The sequence below is a fragment of the Heloderma suspectum genome, chromosome 1 (genome assembly GCF_057233095.1).
Source record: "Heloderma suspectum isolate Gila_16-S chromosome 1, 16-S_ref, whole genome shotgun sequence".
NCBI classification, from domain to species: domain Eukaryota; kingdom Metazoa; phylum Chordata; class Lepidosauria; order Squamata; family Helodermatidae; genus Heloderma; species Heloderma suspectum.
This window is the reverse complement of record NC_139458.1, coordinates 350,751,479-350,772,674: the sequence shown is the minus strand read 5'-3', so window position 1 is coordinate 350,772,674 and position 21,196 is coordinate 350,751,479.

The window sequence follows — 21,196 nt, the reverse complement described above, 5'->3', positions numbered from 1 at the left end:
GGACCAGCCTCACAGCAGCTTCTTGAACTCAGCACGTCAAGGGGCCCTCACACAGGTAGTTGGGCTGCCTGCCTCTTCCTGGGCCACAGCACAGCGAACTGCCATCTGGACTGAATGTGAACCATCTTGAAAAACTGGAGGGTGTCATTTGATTTAATTTGGCTCAATCTGGAAAAAGGATCTGGTGATCCGGAAGAAAGGCATGCTGCACCTGGCTTTTAGACAGAAGAGGTGAAAGGCAAGGATTACCCAGCCTATGATGTCTTGGATTTTTTCCAAGCATTTTCCAAGACTCCACCTCTTCTGTGCTGTTAAAGATTGTTTTATTGTTCTTTGAATATTCCTAGGTGCTCTGAGCTCTAGTTAAGTGGGAAGGAAGGACATAGATTGTTCTAATAAATAAATAAGACTCACCCTGCCTAATTCACAGAATTTTGCAAGCAGGGAGGGCGATCCAGGCATTGTCATCTTCCATTTGTAAGCCTCCCATGTTTTCCCACTGCTTTGCCTGTCTTTCTTCTTACAACAAAAAATATTTTAAGAAGGGAAAGACGGAACAGCTGCACAAGGTTTTTTTTATTGATAGCTCTAGGAGCCATCCATCTGGAAGCACCCATTGGATCAGTCTTTGGCCCTTGGGCAAGGCACCCTCCGTGGCTCCCCTCCTTGCTCAGTGAATCTACGTTCTCACTGCCACTGTCACCAGCTGCTATTCCTCCTCCTTTTCCCCCATCAATGCTACCACTTGCTTGCTTGACAGGCAGAGAGCCAGTGAGCAAGTAGGCAGGGGCATGTCCCCCCCCCACTATTGTCTGGGCAGGGGCAGGGGTGCAAGAGGCAGGGGAACAAACAAGCAGGTTGCAGTGGTGATGAGGGAGCGCAAGTTCAGGAGAGCTCTTGTTAATGGGCCCTGGCTGGGGTGTGGGCCCTTGGCAGGTGCCCAACCATACCTACCACTGACACCAGCCCTTCTCTGGATCCCTCTAAAGCAATTGCAGGGTGGATGTTTTTACTGAAGAATCTGCCCTTTATTGGATGGTCAGACTTGGCTGTGGAATATCCAGTGCCCTCTTTGAGGATCTCCACTCATACTATTTCATGAGGGAAATCTCTTCTGATGGGGAAGAGAGAGTAATCAGTCTGCTCCCAACACTCAAGGCAGTCGAGTTTGCATGTAGAACAGCCTTCCCCAGCCTGGTGTCCTCCAGATGTGTTGGACTACAATAGAGTTGTGCACAAATGGCCTCTCAACATTCTCCAGCCTGTTTGTGGGCAGAGAAATTGGAGGGATAATTTCACCAAATTTCTCCTAGGGGAGGAGAAATTCTCCAACAATTTCTCACAGATAGGGCTCACTATTGGCAGGGGTTGTAACACAGCTTCTTTCTTTTTTCCTCAGGGTTTTTGGTTTATTGCACTGCTTCTGTAGGTGGCAACAGCACCAACTGTGTTGAGGCTTCCACCTTTTTGAGGCAGAATTTGGAATTTGTTTTGGTGGTATTTTTGAGCTTACCTAATCACTGCAAGGTGGCCGAGGGTTCTCTCTCTCTATTGCACATCTTTCCATTGCTCTGTGGCCTCCCAGGCCACCTGCACTTTTTGAAATGAAAAAGCCCCATGGGAGGGATTGTCTCATGATGGCTTCCTCATGATGGCTTTAACTGAAGTGTGGGAAGCCGAAGAAGCTACAGGCTGCTACAGAGATTACTGTACAATGACACTCATGCACACCTCCTAAGTAAGGTAAGCGCAAGAACCCCAAACCCAACCCATGAATTTCTTTGTAATTTCTCCTCCTTTGAATTTATTTTCAAAAGCAATTTCTTTTCTATCAAATTGAATGAGAATGGCCGAAAAAAAGTGGGAGAAATTTTCGGCACAGCACTAGACTACCACTCCCAGCATGACCTAGCCAGGATGGCTAATGGCCATGTTGGCTGAAGATAATGCATCGAACACATCTGGAGGGCACCAGGTTGGGGAAGGCTGATGTCGAAGCCAGTGGAGGCTGGTGGCTCTGATGTCAGTGGGGCAGTGAATCCTCCCCGGGTTTCAGTCACAACTCTAAAGGAGCTATCCAAGTGCTTCACAGTCAGAGTTCTAAAGGAGCTATAGCTCCTTTAGAGTTCTGACTGAAACCCAGAGCGGATTGACTGCCTCACTGACATTGGAGCCACCAGCCTGTAGTTCAGGGAAGAAGAATTTTCAGGAGCCTGCCTCAGTTGCTATGCTCTGGCCAGCCTCCTCTTTTGCTACTTCTCGCAACCAATTGATATAGCTCATATGTGTAGGAGGAAATGGTCATCTGTTTGTGGGCAAGAAATCCTATCCCTCATTTCTGGCTTTCCTTCATGGTGGGACGAAGTTGATCATTGCTAGTAGCACTTGAAATGTTTGCTTGGGAGAATGAAGGTTTGGTCTATCAGGGAAGAATCTGGTAGTCTTTGTAAGGCTATTGCATTGCCTCCTGTTAGGGAAAGCAGTCCCTGGATACTGCTGTAGGTTTCTTCATTTTGTATTATATTAAGAAAAATGTTTGAATAACCTTTCATATTTTAAAAATATGATTTGAACCTAAGTCATTTTAGCAGAAAAATTATTATTATTTCTACTGCTCTTTGCAGCTCATACTAATTCAAAGTTTTAAATTGTCAGCACTTCTCAGAATTTTACACCCCCTCCCCCAAAATGGGAATAAGATTCTTCCTGCTGCTACTAAAGTATGAATTGTGAGTGACAGTGCTAGAATTCTTTTACCTCATTATCTTTTAAATATGAAACTTCAGGTTGACATCAGGTCTGTGTTAACATGGGCTTGACCCTTGGGATTTTGTTATTGTTGGTCACCTGACCAGTTTTACTGTTTATTTCAGCCTTGAGAAAAAAACTTTTAGTATCCATTAGTGCATGCAAATGAGCAAGAAGCTGGCTCGGATCTTGTTTATGTTCATTTGACATCGCAAGAGAATTTTACAGCAGCTTTGATGGGCCAAGTTTTCAATATGAAGACGGTGGTCTGGGCCTCCACCGGTGTTTCCTGGGCTTTAGCTGAAATGTTGTCTACCTACAGAAATCTCCAGCCTTAATTAAACAGATTCAAATGAGAGCAGGGCTTCTGAGAGCGCGGTTGCATCCCCTGCCAAACTGTTGGAAAAAGAAGCAGGATGTCAGCTGATGGGGTGATGGATTAGCAGGAGAGGATTTTGTTTTGTTCCAAAAAGAAGGTGGATTAGCCGAAGCCCCTGTTGACTGAGGCTCGGGGATAGAAGGCAATAACAGGGCAACCGTTACATGGTTGTTTTCCATGACTGCAGACCTGTCCTCTTCCTCTGATCATAACAGTGGAGTAAATACAGCTCCAGTGATTTGTATGGGGAAAGGGAGAGTGTTTACAATGGGATGAAATTTGTAGGAGGGAACACACCTACGGCTATTGTGATGGGCCAAATTACGTGTGAAATTAAGTGTATTGATGCAACAAACATGCAGGTTTTTAAAAACAGGTAAAAAGCGCCTTCAAAGGGGGAGGGAGGTGCAGCAACCGGATCCCAGAGGGTAAGAGTGTGACTTTAACCCTTTCCCAACCTTCCATGGCCACAATGAAAATTGCCTCCCTAGAGCTGCTATTTGCATTGGCAGCAAAGGAGGCTTCCTTCCTGATGCAAATAGCTTCAGGGGTCCAGTTTTCTTCAGTACCACAGTATGGGGGAAGGACGTTAAACTCTCCTTCCCCATCCCCTGCGGTCTCCCCGCTGCTCCCTCCAGCTGCTTGTTACAGTTTTTAAAACTGCGGGTTATTAAGGTCATATCTAGTTTGGGCCTCATCTTCTGAGGCTACTTTGTAACCACAGCTAAATACGAAGTTGAGAACAGCCCACCAGGACCCCTGTTCCTTGAAAGGGGGTGTTGTTTGTTTATTACAATTATATCCTGCCTTTTTCCTTTTGCATGGAATAAAGGTAGCTTACCTACCCCCCCCTTTTATCCTCACAACGACCTTGTGAGGTAGGTTAGGCTAAGAGTTAGTAACTTGCCCAAAGTCACCCACTGAACTTCATGGCCAAGTGGGGACTGGAACCCAGGTCTTTTGAGTCCCACTCCAACACTGTAATTGCTACACCACACTGGGTAGTGAGAAAACAAGTGAGCAACTTATTGGGATAGTAAAACCAAGAACTAGGATTTATTTCACAGGATGGAGGAAGCAAAAGCCACTTTCAAATGAATAAACCCTTTAACTTAAGTTTCCAAACAATAAAACAGAGGATGAATGGAGTCCAAAATCCATATGATCCACAAGAGTGGGGCCATCTTTCAGCACCTGTCTCCAGCTACGCAGTCCAGGGCTGAGAGGTAGCGGTAGGCCTCAGTCACTGAGAGTTGATGGTGGCTGAATGAGCACTGGAGGGGCAAAATGATACTGCTGCTTCTGCTCTCCTCTCAGGGCTCCTCAGGATTTCTCTTCTCCATCTCTGTCCCACAGAACCTCCCAGTCTTTTCAGAACCAACCCTTCTACCGTAGCTCATCAGCATCAAAACTGGTTGGACTCCAGGCCTTCCACCAGAGGGCTTCTCTGCACAGGGTTACAGAAGTGTGACACTGTTGTTTCCACATGACCTTACAACACCTCCCAGTTGCAGCAGAGATCGGAGAAAGACTATGTGCAAATCGAGGAGTAAAGCCTGCAAGAACATCTGCAAAGAATGTGCTGAGTGGCAGGACCATTTCCATCAGCTGAGTTTTGTAAGCAATTTTTTCAAGCATTGTTTTGTTACGCTGCCATAGAAAAATCTGGCTAAGGGCAGATTTATTTATTTTTTCTCACTTTCCTGGGAAGGTGAGTGTTCCTTTAGAGCAGGGGTGCGGAATCTGAAGCCTGGGGGCCAAATCTGACCCACCTGCGTTCCCAATCTGGCCCTCTGAGGTTCCCTGATGACCACACCCCTTTCCCTGGGCCCCACCCCCTTCCCCCCCAACCACTGTTCGCTTGGTGCTTTCCTGGCTTTAGTGCAGCTTCTTCCCCACATTCTAAAAGGTTGAAATGTCCCTCCTAAGGCTTAGCTGCTGGCAGTAAGAGCTTCAAGCTACAATATGCTGGCATTTTTGGCCCTGCCCCTTTTGCCTTTGGCCCCACCCACCACTGGAACACAGCCCCTGAAAGCTTCTCCAAAATGAAATTGAGCCCTTGGGCTGAAAGACATTCTGCACCCCTGCTTTAAAGGCTGATGAATTAAAAAGATTAAAGTCACATTAGGCTCATATACTCTGTTCCGGCTTTCCCCAATGTTGCTCCATTTGGATGTGTCAGTCTACAACTCCCATCAGCTCCAGCCAGCGTGGCCAGTGGTCAGGAATGCTGGGAGTTATAGTCCGAAAGAACTGGAGGGCACCAGGTTCGGGGAGGCTGCTGTATTTGATCACAGGATTCAAACTGTGCTTAGAAGGCTAGCAAGAAGAATGCTGGTTCTTCCCCCCACCCTTCCCCCCAGGGGTTTATTCACTGTAGTGGGAAGCTGGCAATAGATGCAGGAAGCCACAGTTGTATCAGTGATGTTCTGCTGCCAATATTTTATGAAAGGGTCCCACAAATACTCTCCCCTGTACGTGAGAGAGCCCAAGTACAACATGTACACAAGCACATACGAGCAAAGTCACACTCACAAAGAAAGGGACGTGCCACCAAATGTCTTGTCTCCTTTCCTTATTTAGTTCCAGTAAAAACTATTCTCATTACTGTATTCAGTTAAGGAGGCAAGCAACAGAATTATTTTTTAAAGCTGATATACTAAGCAGGGATGCCAGAGAAATTTGCAATGGATTTAAATGAGTTTGGATTTCTATGAATCCGACCTGCGGATTGTGCAGCCAACGGGATTTTCCAAGTCACATGGATTCCCTGGACTTTCTTTCTTTCTTTCTTTCTGTCTGTCTGTCTGTCTGTCTGTCTTTATTTTATTTTATTTTATTTTATTGCATTTATATCCTGCCTTTTTCCTCTTGCAAGGAACCCAAGGCAGCTTACATGGTCCTACTATTCCCCATTTTATCCTCACAACCCTGTGAGGTAGGTTGGGCTGAGAGTCTGTGACTGGCTCAAAGTCACCCAGTAAGCTTCCATGGTTGAGTGGGGACTAGAACCCAGATCTCCTGGCTCTCAGTCCAACACTCTCACCATTACACCACACAGACTTGTGGACTGTGTGTGTGTTGTTGTTGTTTACTTTTGGGAGGGATTTCTGCAATTTCTTTCATTTGCAAATGCTCATTGGTGGTAATGCACATTAGCAGAAGTGCACATTAGCGCAAATGCACATTAAAAAATTCTCATACAACAAATCCGATTCTGTCAGTGAGTGGGCAACAGAACAAAAGACCCCTGACAATCTGCGTAACACAGACGGAATGGATTTAACGAAATCCATACATCCCTAATACAAAGATGTTCTTTTTCTATTTTTGTCAAACCCCTACTTACCTGCTCAGAACATATTTCTGAGCTTGCTTTCATTTTGCTTGTCTTTACCAGCCTCCCTGTCCTCAGATCACCTCTCTGGCTACAGACTCTGGGCTTCTCCACACAGAGGCTTTTTATCCCATGATTTTACCAGGGCTTCTGTTTCTGGATTCTTAGTGGGATTAAGGTCAGCCCTTTACATGTGCTTCCCTCCCCCCCCCCCTTTTCCTCCCTTTATCAGCAAGTTCTATATGTTTCATTGTACAGCCACTAGATGGTGTGGTTGTTATAGTGCCACTTCTTTATATGGACAAATTCAAAAGGATTTAAACCGCTTCTTTTTATTAGCTCATTATTTCTGTTTCAAATCAAGGTGCGGAAATGATAGGAAACCACAGAAGAGGCGCTGGAGGTTGATGACGCCATATAAAGGACCCATAAACTTCCATGAGCAACCAATCCCAATCACAGGATAAAAGCCCCATGTGGAGAAGCCCTCTGTCTTGTCATTTGGGACTGGACCTTTGATGAATTATTTTGTCTTACCCAGTTTCCTGCCTTTGAGCCATCACCAGCTCTGTCACTCTCTGCCATTGACACATCTCCTAGTTAACCTCTAGATCCTAATTCTGCCTAGATTTGACACACCACTAGGACCCAATTCTACAGTTGACTATTACCATTGGCCTAACTCATGATGTGTTGCCAATTGATGATGATGATGATAGATGTAGTGAATATTTGCAATGATGATACCTAAGATCCTGCCTTTATAATGAGAGACCTTATGAAGTTGTAACATGTGTATTTTTCAGCAGTACAATTAACACTCATTGAAAAAGGAAAAGAAGATGAAAGGTTTCCTGGCTTGGGATCAGTACAGCTGTTTGGAAGATAGAAAGTATCCAACAGTTCTCTTTCCAAGGATTTGCTGTGGGATCTCAGATCTGCCCCCCTCCCTTTACAATCTCAGTTCAAGCTGCTTTATTAAGGTTTAAAAAAAAAAAAAAGACTTAAGCAGTTCAAAGGAAAACAGCAAATGCATTTAACCTCTTCCCAGATTTTCTGTACATTCAAAGACATTTTCCCATCAGTTCTAGTCGAACACTGACTAAGGAGAAGAAATGGATCCTTAAATTTTTTTAGGCAAGCAAGCCACATGGAACCCAAGCCCTCCACATATGCCCTGTGCTCAGTGGGTTTTACATCAGTGTGCATAGGGTTGCAGTCTGAACATTCAAAGCACGGTAGTCCAAAATATTCTTTAGATTGCTCCAGTCTCATTGCTCTAATAGAGCATAGTCCTCAATGTGATTACAAGTCCCGGTCATCTCGGGGAGGAGTGTGTATGAAGGTGTAGCATTCAATACACAAGTCAGACCAGGTTGCCTCCTGGTTGCAATCCAGTGGTAGGGACTACACCGGGGGCGCAGAACCTCAGGCTTGGGGTCCCAATCCAGCCCTCTAAAGTTCCCCAGATGGCCACACCCCCTTTCCCCCAATCACTGATCATTTGGTTGTTTCCCAGCTTTTGTGCAGTTTTTAAAACGCCTCTTCTAAGACTTAGTTACAGACAGTAAGAGCTTTAAGCTAACATATGCTGGTATGTTTGGCCCTGCCTCTTTTGCCTTCAGGCCCGCCCATCACTGGGATGCAGCCCCTGAGAGTCCCATTCATTGTCGGCTGAGGATAATGTTATGTATTCTGGGAGGGGGGGGGTACTGTGGGTCAGTTACTGTTTTGAACCTTGGCAGCTCCTGTAGTGTTGGGAGTAGCAGCCGTGGGTGGAGCTTCTGCTTGGTTCTGCAGCGCTGTGTGTGATAAATAAAGGACAGTTGCGTTTGAGGCTTGCTGAGTCTTATGGTCATTCCCTCTACCTATACAACAATTTGACAGAGTAATTGAAGGCAGAATAGTCTAAAATCCGATTGTTGCAAAACGAAATCCCCCAAACCTATATCAGTTGTTGTCTCATTCTTAGCGTACCTTTCTTCTACTTCCATTGCAGTGCTAAATGATCTGTGAGGGGAGCTTTAAGTGTGGGGCAGTGCTTAAAGTGACTTACAACTGGGGAGGCAAGGACCCAAATTCCCAGTCGCTGCTGCTGATCCCAGATCCCCCCCCCACACACATACTGCATCTACTGTTCCTTCTCCTCATTGCCACCATTGTCTGAGCCAGAGCGAGAGGTTGGTAAACAAGCTGGGTGCAATGGTGAAGAGGAGGGGCATCCAGAGGCCCTTGCGGGGAGGGGGGCTCTGCTGGGATGAGGGTCTTCAACAGGTGTCCAACCATACCGGCCCCGGATGCCGGCCCTGCCAGTCACTATACTAACAGCAAATTCATCCTTCAAGTGTAGATCCTCATTGAGCTAAAATGGCACCATCCACACCTAACAGACAGGTAACAAGAGGCTTGGGGGAACCCCAGGTTAGAAGAAGTACAAAAAACTTTTTTGGGGGGTAAACCCTAAGAGCACCCCCCTAAAAACAACAACCCAATGGAGCATAGAATGGAGTATCTTGGAAAAGGGCATGGTTGGCATGCATCCTGAACACGCTGCAACAGTTTTGTTGCAGGTTCCACTTGTTCATACGATGTTTAATGTGGGAAAACACTGTTGTAGTAAGAGTTGGTATGAAAATCCATGGTCAATAAATATATAGGAAGTATGGACAGGCAGAAGCAACTCCGGATGAAAATGAATGATCTGGTTTTCTTCTCATACATAAAGTTAAGTATTTTCTTAAACAGATTTTTCTTTTTCAGTTTGCTTTCTCTGCTTCTGAATTTGTTCAACCAATCACATATTCTTATAGTCAAGAAATATTTTTAACATTCAATCATGCCCCTCCAGTCTAGTATTTTAGAACTAATGATAATGTTTGAGTTTGTGGGTCTGTACTTGTTGAAGATCCTCTGCATGCTTAACTGTTCTGCACTCTTTATGCTAAAGTACGAAACAGACATCTAACTAGAACCCTAGATAGGATCACTAATTTTTCTGTGATTTAAAAACAGCACCTAAGATCACACATCAGAGCATCTTTTTTCCTTAGCAGCATTTAAAACGTGTTAGTAGGAGCAAATGTGAAATTGCTTGGCTCAATGGTTTATCTGCAACTGTTTTTTAAAAAGAAAAGAGAGAGGAAAGACCCTGTTATTTCAACTCCTCTATTTTGTTATATGTATCTGTTGCTATGGCCTTTGGCTAAAAGCAATGAAACTAATCTAGTGTCAATCTATATTGCTGTTTTTAAATTTAAACAGTTGCCTGGTACGCTAGCAACATACCAGGATTTGCAGAGGATGACAAAGGGTTAATTATCTTTAATCTATGTGCCTCACTGTTCTGTTAACCTCTACGGAGAATCTCCCGCTACCCACACCCCCACGCTGCCCTTACAAACTCTTGAAATAAAATCACCTGAGGCTTAATGAAAAAACCCTCTGCTGATACAGTGGAAACACATGTTTAACACTCTTGCTTCCCACTGGGGCCATAACTATAAGTCTTGACCTTTTAAAGAATCCAAGCTATGTGTGGTTAATGCCACTAGTATTCCACACCGTTTCTTTTCTTTTTTCCCTCCTGCAACACTCCTAGATTAATACCATTCAGAATGACTACTTTTTGAATAAGGAAATGAGACATGTAAGTGAGCAGAAACTAAACACCTTCCAAAGATTCCTACAGTAGTGACCCTTGTTGTTGTCAGTACAAAGGCTTGATTTCCTAAAACAGACTTTCATGATAGAACAACCATTTTGAGAGGGTAGGCCTACAAATTTACCCCCATCCAAAGTTCTCTAGGACTGATAGAGTTGAAAACGCTTTTACTGGCCCTTCTTTGATACAGACGTGGGTAAAACGCAGGCCGCTTATGTGGTGCCCTGTGGGTGCCCTGGCCCCCAATATCCCCCCCCCCAAACATACACACACTGCTGCCGTCACACAGGACACACTAGGAGAGTCATCCCTGAATGCCCTGTTTCCCAGCAGAATTCAGCTCCTGTCAGCCTGCTTCTCCCAGGAAGCAGGGTGTGCAGGGATGACATTCCTTGTGCACCCTGTTTCCCAGTGGAATCAGCTGATTCTCCTTGGAAACAGGGCACAGGAGGAGCGTCACCCCTGCACAGCCTGCTTCCTAGCGGAATCGGGAGGTGAGGATATGCAATCTGAGTGCACGGGGAGGGAAGTTTGGCCTAGAATTTCAGCCACTGGGCAGTGTAGAAATTTAATAAATACATACATAAATACATACAAGCATTCACAAACAACAACAGGGGAGGGGGGAGACAGTTGCAGCAGAGTCATATTATAGCATGTAATGTGTTATATATTTCTGTGGAGCACTTTGTCCTGGCACCCCCAGTTTTTGGGAGTGGAGCAGCCTGAACAGTCTGTGCCTGAAGGGCCAAAGAGAGGTATCTATCTGCTAAGGTTCTAGGCAATGTCAGCAAAGTGCTCCAGTCCCCATCTGTGTTGTAGGCCCAGGCTATTTTATGAAAAGTACCCTTTCTCCAAAGCTCCCATCACCTACCTTACTCCCTCCATCCCCTTGCAAGCTCTAAGAGTGCCCAACATGAAGCCAGATAACTATAGCCCCATGCTGCACACCCTGCCATCCCAGTTGTGGTCTCCCTATGTGGGATTTTTTATTTTTATTTTTATTTATTATTTTTCTATACTGCCCCATAGCCAAAGCTCTCTGGGTGGTTTACAAAAGTTTATATTGGTGGTGGTGTGCTGTGAGTGGATACTGAATTACACCATATCCTATGATATATGGCTGGGGTGGGTGGCTACTGGGGGTAGCTATATTTTTTTAATGGGTGGGAAATTCTTTGCGCCAGGTCTGGGGCTGGCGTGAAGTTGTACCATTGACAGGGAGCACGTGGCTATAGCTGGGGATGCCAGAGAAATCTGCAAGGGAATCAAATGAGTTTGGATTTCTAGGAATCCAACCAGAAGATTCTATAACAGACTGGCTTTTCCCGAGTCACACGGATTCCGTGAACTTGCCGACCATTTTTTAAAAAAAAATTCTAGAATTTTTTGCACATTTAGTTGTAGAAAAATACATAAAATAATTTAAAAAAAACACCAGCCAAAGATGTGCATTTCCCTGATAGGCTAAAACATGACAATGTGCATTACAGGGGGATTTGCGCATTGTGTATTGGAGGGATTTCCACATTTTCACAAATGCGAACTTCAGCAAATTCAGGAAATTGGGAAAAAACTGATTCTGTCCATGAGTGGGCGATGGAACAAAAGGCACTTGACAATCCGCAAAATGCAGACGGAACAGATTTAACAAATCTGTATGTCCCTAGCTATAGCCTGGGGGAGTATAGGACCCAGCATAAGTGTGCTCCTCTCCTGTGCTGTGCATCTCCAGCCCACAATTCCACTCTGTTTCGGCTGCTCTTCACCAGTAGAAATGCTACCCTGTGTGTTCTACTTGTATCATTTTCATGATGGTGTATCTGGTATTCCACGGGTGTAGCGGAGCTTCTGCTCTGCCCAATCCTATTGACCCTTACTTGATCTCAGGTATAGGATTGCACCCTCAGTAAATCACCACACTATATCACTTTTTAATACTATACTATATGCAGAATTATATACATATGTGGTACCTACATACCTGAACAGTGTACTATACAATCTCTTGATAATTTTCATTCTCCTGATAATTTTTATGCTATAAGTTTCAATGCAAATCCATGTAACCTTGTCTGTCTCACGTCTTAAGCGCTACATGAAATATTTGGCTTAGTTTCAGGTATGTAGGAACTCCAAGGTTTCGTTATCCAAAACTTAGAATCACTTTCATATTTATCTGATTCGTCTTGCCTGACCATCAGTCAGGGAAGAGATTTAGGGGGCGGGGAGTTAAAAGAATGTAAGAGGTAGTTCACAAAGACTGAGAAAATGCAGAGAGATCCTGCAGGGGAGTGAAGGCTATCTTGTTGCTATGAGCAGAGAAAACAAACATTTTCACAGCACAATCTTGTCCATGTCTACTCAGAAATAAGACCCACGAAGCTCAGTGTGACTTATGCCCAGGTATACGTGCATAGGATTGCGGACTTTCCAGTTCAACAAGTTTAAAATTCAGCATCAGATTTTTTTATTGGAAGGACCTTCACCTTCCTTGAAAATTCTGCTTGTTCTGCTTTGCAATTAGAAATTCTACATGTTGTTATTATTTTATTTGTTTATTTTATTTAAACTACTTATATATTTATTTACCACTTGATAGATTAAGATTTCTAAGCAGTTTATATAAGAAACGCATAAATGCAATATAAAAACCATGTATAGACAATATAAAGTAATAAAAAACATGTAAAAGCAATATAAACAGTAACAATGTGACAAGAGCAGTAGAACAGAGCAGTGTGATCACAGGTCAGGGAAAGCCTGAGTAAGCAGGGGAATCTTCAAGATGTGTCTAAAGCGTGCCACAGTTTCCGCCTCTCAGACTACAGGTGGGAGAGTATTCCAAAGGGTAGTGGCCACTACCAAGAAGGCTGGTTTATGTGCTGTCACCTGATGACATTCCATTGGCCACAGAATGACCAGTAAAGCCTCCTCAGAAGTTTCCAAGAGTCAATTGGGTATACATACGGGAAATGGTCCGCTAGGTATCCTGGTCTCAGGTCATTTAGGGCTTTGTATGTCAGCAACAAAACCTTGAACATGGTTTGGTAGCTAACAGGCAGCCAGTGCAGTTCTTTGAATACAGGTGTGATATGTGCGCCACTCAGCATTCTAGCAGTTGCATGAGGCACTAGCGGCATCTCCTGAACCAGACGCAAGGGCGGCACATTTTGTTGCTAATGCAGATGCATAGAACACTGCTGCTTCCTTGGAAGCCCCATAGCTTGTGGAGGCAGATCTGTCCAGCTCTAGGGGGAAACTGCCAGCATTTCTTTGTGTGAAAAGGCCCCGTGGGAGAGGAGTTACTTCATAATGTCTCCCTCTGGGCTTTAACTGAAGTGCAGGAAGCTGGGGAGGCTGCAGGTTGAGGGAGAGGTGATTGTACAGTGTAAGACAGGGCACTCTCACGCACATTCCTTGGCTGCCTCAGAAGTAAGGGAAGCACAAGAACCCCAAATCCAATGCATGAACATTTCTCTGAAATGTTCTTCCCCTTTGAGCATTGTTTCAAAAGTAATTACTTTTCTATCAAATTAAACGAGAATGGTAAAAAACAACAACAACCTGTGAACAAATTTTTTGCCTCTGCACTGTTTTCCAGATATGCCCTGGATCTTTTTTTGTTAAAAAACGTGTGTTCTGGTGATTAACTTTCAATCCTCTGTTAAGGAGGCCGATTTTAAAGATAAATGGCATATTTTTGTTAAATGATCAGCAAACCCTACTGCAACAGGTCTGGGACGTTTGCCAACTCCAGACCCCAGGTTCTAAACAACGGCAGAGATTCATCCCTCTGCTATGGGTCTGTGCCCACCCCCATCTATGCCTTATGTGCAGGCTCTTCACCATGAGTTTGCTTACACCTAGCAACTAATTGTAGTTTTGTTTGCTTTTCATTTTGTCTGTTTGTGCCCAGGTTACAGTTTGTTTGCAGGCAATTTCTGTCTCGCTTGCAACCCTCATTTAATGCGCTGATTTGTTTGAAACGAGAATATCGTCTGTTTACAGAATCTGGCAGGGAGAACTCTTGCGGCCTCATATGAACAAACAAATAACGTGCTAGTATTGAAGGGTGCTGCTGGTGTCATAAATGCTATTTGGATATGTGAGCCTTTGATGGCAATACAGGGGCCTTTCAAATAGAGCACCTCTTCAAATAGAGGACTGTCCTCTGTAAAATAGGACACTTGGCCACCCTGGAGCTTGACCAGGCACAAGGTGGCAACCTTAGCCAGAAATGTTCTTGGCAGGCAAAGGTAGGAACCCTTTCTGCTGGGGCAAGGCTGTGCCAGAAGTTGAAACTCCGTTGTCTGGACAGAGATGCTGGTGCCCTCTCTGGTCCCACAGGCATCCCTATTGAGCATGTGATCTGGTGGAGGACTTGCATGGTCTGCAGTTCCTTAAGTCTGTGAATTGTACTTACAGAGTTCACTTGAGGAGCACATCCGGCCGATAAGGAACATGTGGATGTGACTTGCTAGCTCACTGTATAGAGCTTTAAGAGAATCACACCTTCTGGATACAAAGTAGTACCTTCAGAAAGATGGAAACATTAACAGTGGGCCCAAATCCAAATGTTCAGCAATGGGATCCTGAGGGTTTGGGTTGGGCACATACATAGCATGGGAACTGGGAAGAAATATGTACTGTACGACTAGAAAAATACAGTGCTTTCTGTAACCACCACTGAAAGAAAAGTAATTATAGTACATAGCATTACAGTCATCAAAGGAAAACATTCCACAGCCCTCATGGCTTTCTCCTCCACATGAAGAAATGAAGTTTGAAAGCTTACGTAGGTACCACTAATCCCTGCTTTGAAGATCCCAACATCCACACAGTAAGGGGTTGACAGGTCAAAGATTGTAATTTAAAACAAACATGAACTTGGAAGGAAGGAGAGTCCAGTTGTGTATGGAACCTATAAAGATTAGAACAGTGACTGGAAAAAGAGAACACATGGGGAGGGGGAAACAGCCCAATTCTGTCTGTCTGTCTGTCTGTCTGTCTGTCCTTCCATCCATCCATCCATCCATCCATCCACACACTCAGAAGTGTCCCTCTAATCTCTGACTTGATGATACTGTATGCTGAGAAGAAAAATAACAAGGGTGATCCAGTGGCTAAAATGGGATGACCAAGCTACCTAATACTGAATGACATCTATCAGAAGCCAGCTAAGTCATAGTGCGAGAAGTGAAGAAGTAGGGGACAGATTATTAGAAAATGTCACATTATCTCAGTGGTCATCACAACAGTCCTAGGAAGGTACTGTGTGCTCTCACTATTGTCACTATTATCTCAGCCTATAGTGGCCTATGTTTACAGGTCTGCGGTAAGAACAGCTGCCTTCTAGGCCCAAGAAGCTTCCTATGGGTGGAGCCTGGAACTGCTAAAAAGCCCTAGGCGAGTTCATGGCTAGGTTGAGATCATGGCTTAACCATCCTCATGAGATAAGGGGCAGCTATTCCTTGAATATGAGCAAGTATTATTATCTCATAAGATCACCAACAATGACATGCACATGGAGAGGCAAGCTTATTGTGACTAATTGTGTGAATTCACCATTCATTTTTAATTCTGCCGTGTAAAAGAAGGCATTCCTTATGAAGGTAAAGCTGGATTTGAGAGAACTGATTTGTTACTGGAGGTATAAAAAAACCCTCCAAACCAAACCCCCCACTTCTCCCAAACACTCTGTAATAAAGAACCCAAAGAACCAGTTGTTAGCTGTATGCTACCTTGGCTTCTCAGGGGGTTACATGACAACAAAATACCACTGAACACATCCCTTGGCTCCAAATATGGTGATCATTCAGACTCTGAATTCAAACCCTAATTGTGCCAGTTCCTGACATCCCAGGTGAAGAGAATTGGGTCGAAGTACTTTGTATTTGGCCTATGGACTATAAATCGTCATGTCTTAATCCCTTAATAATTATTTACACAACAGGCAATAGTTGTATTTTATAGGTTTTCTTCCTTTTCTTAGACAGGAAATACCTCTGTCCATGCTCCCCATAAAGTATGGCTAATGACCTCAACAACAGATATATTTGTCTCTCTGATCCGCTTAGAATGTCAGGGAAACGAGATGTGAACATCTCATTTGTTTGGAGGAAATCTGTCTATTTTCCAGGATGCATTTTAGACTTGAAATATAGTTTCCTCTTAGATGAAGAATAAGGAGGCCCTTCGCAGACAATCAGGTTTTAAATGCAAACACTGCTCTGCTGTTACAAAGTTGTTGTTGTTGCTGAGGCCCAGGCATCTTTTGTGATGTTAGTGCATTTTTGCTAGAAAAAAGCATTTCCCTAACAATGCTGTTTTGTATTTTAGTTCTGAGAAAAGGCATTACCCACCCATGTGAGAATGTCCATTGCAAGGATGAGTTATGTCAGGACTTTGATTTTATGAACATCATGAGCACCTATTGCATAGGACTTAATATAGTTGTAACCACCCACATAACTCTTCCTGCATGGTTGTGCTACTATATTTTTTATTTAATTTTTTGGATAATCTGTAGAATATTTGACATTATGTGCAGTATAAAATAGAATCTGACAGGTGAGTTGCAATAGTATTTAGTAAATGTTATATTAGCTTTTCATTTGTTCCTTTAACGTATCAGGGAATATCCCTTTGAATAGGTGAAGAGAACAATCAGATTTTTACAAAACCATCTCAGTGACTTTGCAATACCATCAACCCTGGTATCCTTCTGGATAGCTTGTCTGGGTTGGGGGTTGGAGGCACTGTGTTGCAGTGGTTCCACTTCCAGAAGGTGGTGCTGTGGGATTATTGCTCTGTGCCTAGGCAAGGCAACCATGCTATGGGATTCCACAGGGCTCTATGCTATTCCCCATGCTGTTCCACATCTGCCTGAAACCACTGGGAGAGGTTATCCGGAGGTGTGGGCTGAGGTGTCATCAATATGTAGATGAAACCCAGCTCCATCTCTCCTTTTCATCAAACCCAGGTGAGGCAGTGGCTGTTCTGAATCAGTGTCTGGGCACAGTACTGGACTGGATGAGGGCCAATAAGCTAAGACTCAATCCAGACAAGACAGAGGTACTGTTAGTGGGTGGTTCTTCTGCTTAGCTAAGTGATGTTCAACCTGTTCTAGAGGGGGTTGCACTCCCTCTAAAGGATCAGGTTCATAGTTTGATGGCTCTAACATTGCATTTATTTATTTATTTATTTATTTATTTATTTATATATTTACACTTATAGCCCACCTTTCTTCCATCGTGGAACCCTTCCCAGCACTAACCAGTCCCAGACCTGCTTAGCTTCAGCAAGGTGGCTGCCTCATGTGCTTTCAGACCATGTCCTAGGACCGTTAGAAGGACAGGTGGACACGATGGCATGAAGCAACTTTTTATCAGCTTAGGCTAATATACCAGCGATGTCCTTATCTGGACAGAGATATCCTAGCTACAGTTATCCATGCTCTGGTAATGAGAAGTGGTGCAATGCATTATACATGGGGCTGCCTTTGAAAATGGTCTGGAAACTTCAGCAGGTCCATCTGCGCTGGCTGCCAGTGCATTTCCAAACCCAATTCAAAGTGGTGATATTAACATTCAAAGCCCTAAAGGGCTTGGGGCCAAGTTACCTGAAGGATCATCTCCTCCCATATATACCTGCCCAGAGCAGAGAGGTGGGTGGCTACTAAGAAGAGGGTCTTTTCTGTTGTGGCACCCTGGTTGTGGAATGAGAGACGTTTGCCTGATACCTATATTGTGTTTTTTTTGGTGCCAGATGAAGACCTTCTTATGTTCCCAGGCATTTCAGTCTTTCAGTTTCTGCTGTTTTTCAGTCTGTTAGGGCGTAGTCCTATGTGATCTGCCCTTGATACTTGTAAGCCTCCGAACTTGGAGGCTTACAAGTATCCAGCACGGAGCAGGAGGTGTGGCAGAGGCGATCCTTGCCTCTGCCACCCCTCCTGCTCTGCATTTCAGTTAGACATGCTGAAGGGGGAGGGAAGAAGGCTGGAGAGGCTTCAGGATACAGCGTCAGCTGGCCTCTCCAGTCCCCTCCCTACCCATGGAACATCCCCTTTACCTCCTCCCCAAGATTACTTTTTCGACCTCAGAGAGGCAGCCAGCATGGCTCTCTCCATGCTGGCTGCAAGTGGGAGGGTGCAGGGAGCTCAGAATCCTGGGTCCGAGTGTCTTCAACCTTGGATCCAGGAATCTGAACTATCCTATGCTCCCCCCGCCCCAGTCTATCTAGGGGCCATAGGATTGCTCTCCCCGTGTATTTTAAATCTTTGCACTGCTGATAGGTTTTATTTTGGTTTCTATTTTTATTTCATATTGCATTTTTCACCTTGTAAATTATGTTTTATCGTGTTGTATTTTGTGGTTTTAATTGTTGTGAACCATCCAGAGAGCTTTGGCTATTGAGCAGTATATAAACGTAATAAACAAACAAACAAACAAACAAACCAACCTGTACTGGAAACTGGCTGAGGAGGGTTAGGACAGACAAGAGCATCCTGCCAGTGGCAAAGAGGGGCTCAGCTGTCAACATGGCACATCAGTCCTGGAGGCCTCCCAGTACACCTGCAAAAAGGTCTGGAGACAGAGATCTACACCACCAGTGTTCCTATTTTGTTATTTATTTATTTGTTTGTTTGTTTGATTTTCATCCTACCGAGACAAAGCTCTCATGGTGGCGAACAATTAAAAACAATACCTTTGAATTATAACCCCCCCCCTCTCTCTATCATAAAACAGATTCTTATAAAACAAATATTATAAGAACCATATTGTTGTCAACAGCACAATCTGTTACAACTTCCTTTGCCCTCTGTTTGTCTGTGAGAGATCAAATGCCCTCTGACAAAGCACCATCTTCACAATCCTAAATGTCCAGAGAGCTTGGGGAAGGTCTGTAGCTCAGTGGCTGAGCACCTGCTTTGCATGCAGAAGGTCTCAAGTTCAATACCTGGCATCTCTAGGTAGTGCCAGGGAAGACTCCTTTCTGAAACTGTGCAAAAATTCTTTTTTAGGAAAAAAATGGTGTCTGTAGCTGCTACAGAGTGCCCAAAGGGTCAAATGTAGCTTATTTGCAAACTAAAGTTAACCCTTCAGGCACTCCTTACATCTACAAACACCATTTTCTCCCCTAAAAGTTTTTTAGAAAACATTTTTAATTTTATTTTTGGGTCACCCCACAGAATGCAGCCCGTGGGAAGAGTCCAGACTCCTGTGGACTTCCTGAAGTTGCCCACCCCTGCTGTACTGCAATGGAAACTTTCCCCCACACAAACAGGTGCAGGGGGAACAGTAAAACCCCCTACCCCCATGCCATGGTTCCGGCCCAACTCATACCCTCGTGCTGGCTATTTGTGAAATTAAAATCTTGGACTCAAGGGCAAGCGGCACTTCGATTCCCAGCCTCTTCGAATCGTTCATCTCTCAGTTCCCAGGGTTCTTCACTGGTACATTAAGTACAGACCTATAAGACATGACAAGCTGCAGAGATGCAACGGAGGTGTCACATTGCAAGCCTGAGATATGAAAAGTGTGCATTGTTTGCCACAGCTCAGATGGTATCAGTGGGCCTTTGGGAAGTAGGCTGGCCATAAAGCACTCAATACGTCCCCAGGCCTTTAAAAGGCTCTTGTGATAAAGAGATGCTGCCTTCAGGTTCATGCATAATAGAAAGTGGTGGGACTAGCCGGGAAAGTGTTCTTGAATCTAGTGCGTTGACAAGCGCACTGACTAATAATGACGATGAATGAAAGCATTTCCCCTAAATGGCAGGCGGGTAATAGGTGTCGTGCTTATACTGTTTCTCTTAATACTGTCAGGGTTGGATCGGAGCCCACAGAGCCCCAAAGCAGTTCTGATTCTGAGGAAGGGATAGAAACCGTGGGAGAGGAACCTGCGTGCTGTTCAGAGGCGCCGCCGGAGGGAGAGCCCCTCCCTGCCCACATTCCTGAGAGTGGTAGCGACCCTGGCAGGCAGGGGGAGGGACAACTGGTGCTTTGGGACGCTAGGCGCCGGTGCAGGGACAAGCGGGAGATGGAGGGCGCCGAGAGAAGGCGCTCAGCCCGCTTGGCGCGACGTCAACAGCTGCTCCCCGATGCCCCACGGGAAAGGGGCGGACTTTCGCCTCCTAGCCCTTAAGTTCAGAGGCTTCCCGCCTTTTCCCTCCAAACGGAGACCAACTGATTCCCTAAGGCTAGAACCCCCTGGTAGGCAGCTCTCTCAAGTTTCCCTCATTAGGCTCAGGCAATTAGCATCTGTAAGCATCATTAGGCTGAGTGGAAATAAAGCCTTGGAAAAGAGCCCTATGGTCTGCGTGTTGATTCTGGCTACTTGAGGATTTCAGAAGGCAGCAAGGGCGCTCCTGACAAATACAAACCTTGCTTCATCAGTGTCTGGTTTAGATATGGTGCAGTGTTTCTTGTAAAAGTGGCTGTAAGAGTAAGGAGGGAGACTCGAATGACTCCAGAGGAAGCTGCCTTATACCAGGTCTAGGACTGTGTAGCTGAGAAAAAAGGCAAGTGAGGGGAGACCTGATAGAGGTGCACAAAAGCATGCATGGTGTAGGGAAAGTGGAGGAGACATTTTTCTCCCTCTCCCATAATGCTAGGACCCATCGTCCTTCCATTGAAGCTGAATGGTGGGAGAATCAGGACAGATAAAAGGGAGTACTTCTTCACACAGCACATAGTTAAACGATAGGATTCACTACATGTAGTGATGGCTACCGACCGATTTGGTTGGCTTTAAAAGGGGATTAGACAAATTCATGCAGGATGAGGCTATCAACGGCTACTAGTTCTGATGGCTCTATATTGCCTCCATTATGCCAGTTGCTGGGGAACACAAGCAGGGTGGTTCTATTTCACTCATGTCCTACTTGTGGGTCGGCCACTGTGTGAAGCGAAGGCTGGATTAGTTAGGCCTTTACTCTGATCCAGCACAGCTCTTCTTAGGTTCTTAAGTCAGATCACTGGTCAGCCTAAGCCAGTATTATTTACACCAGCCTCCCCAACCTGGTGCCCTCCAGATGTACTGGACTACAACTCCCATCATGGTGGCTG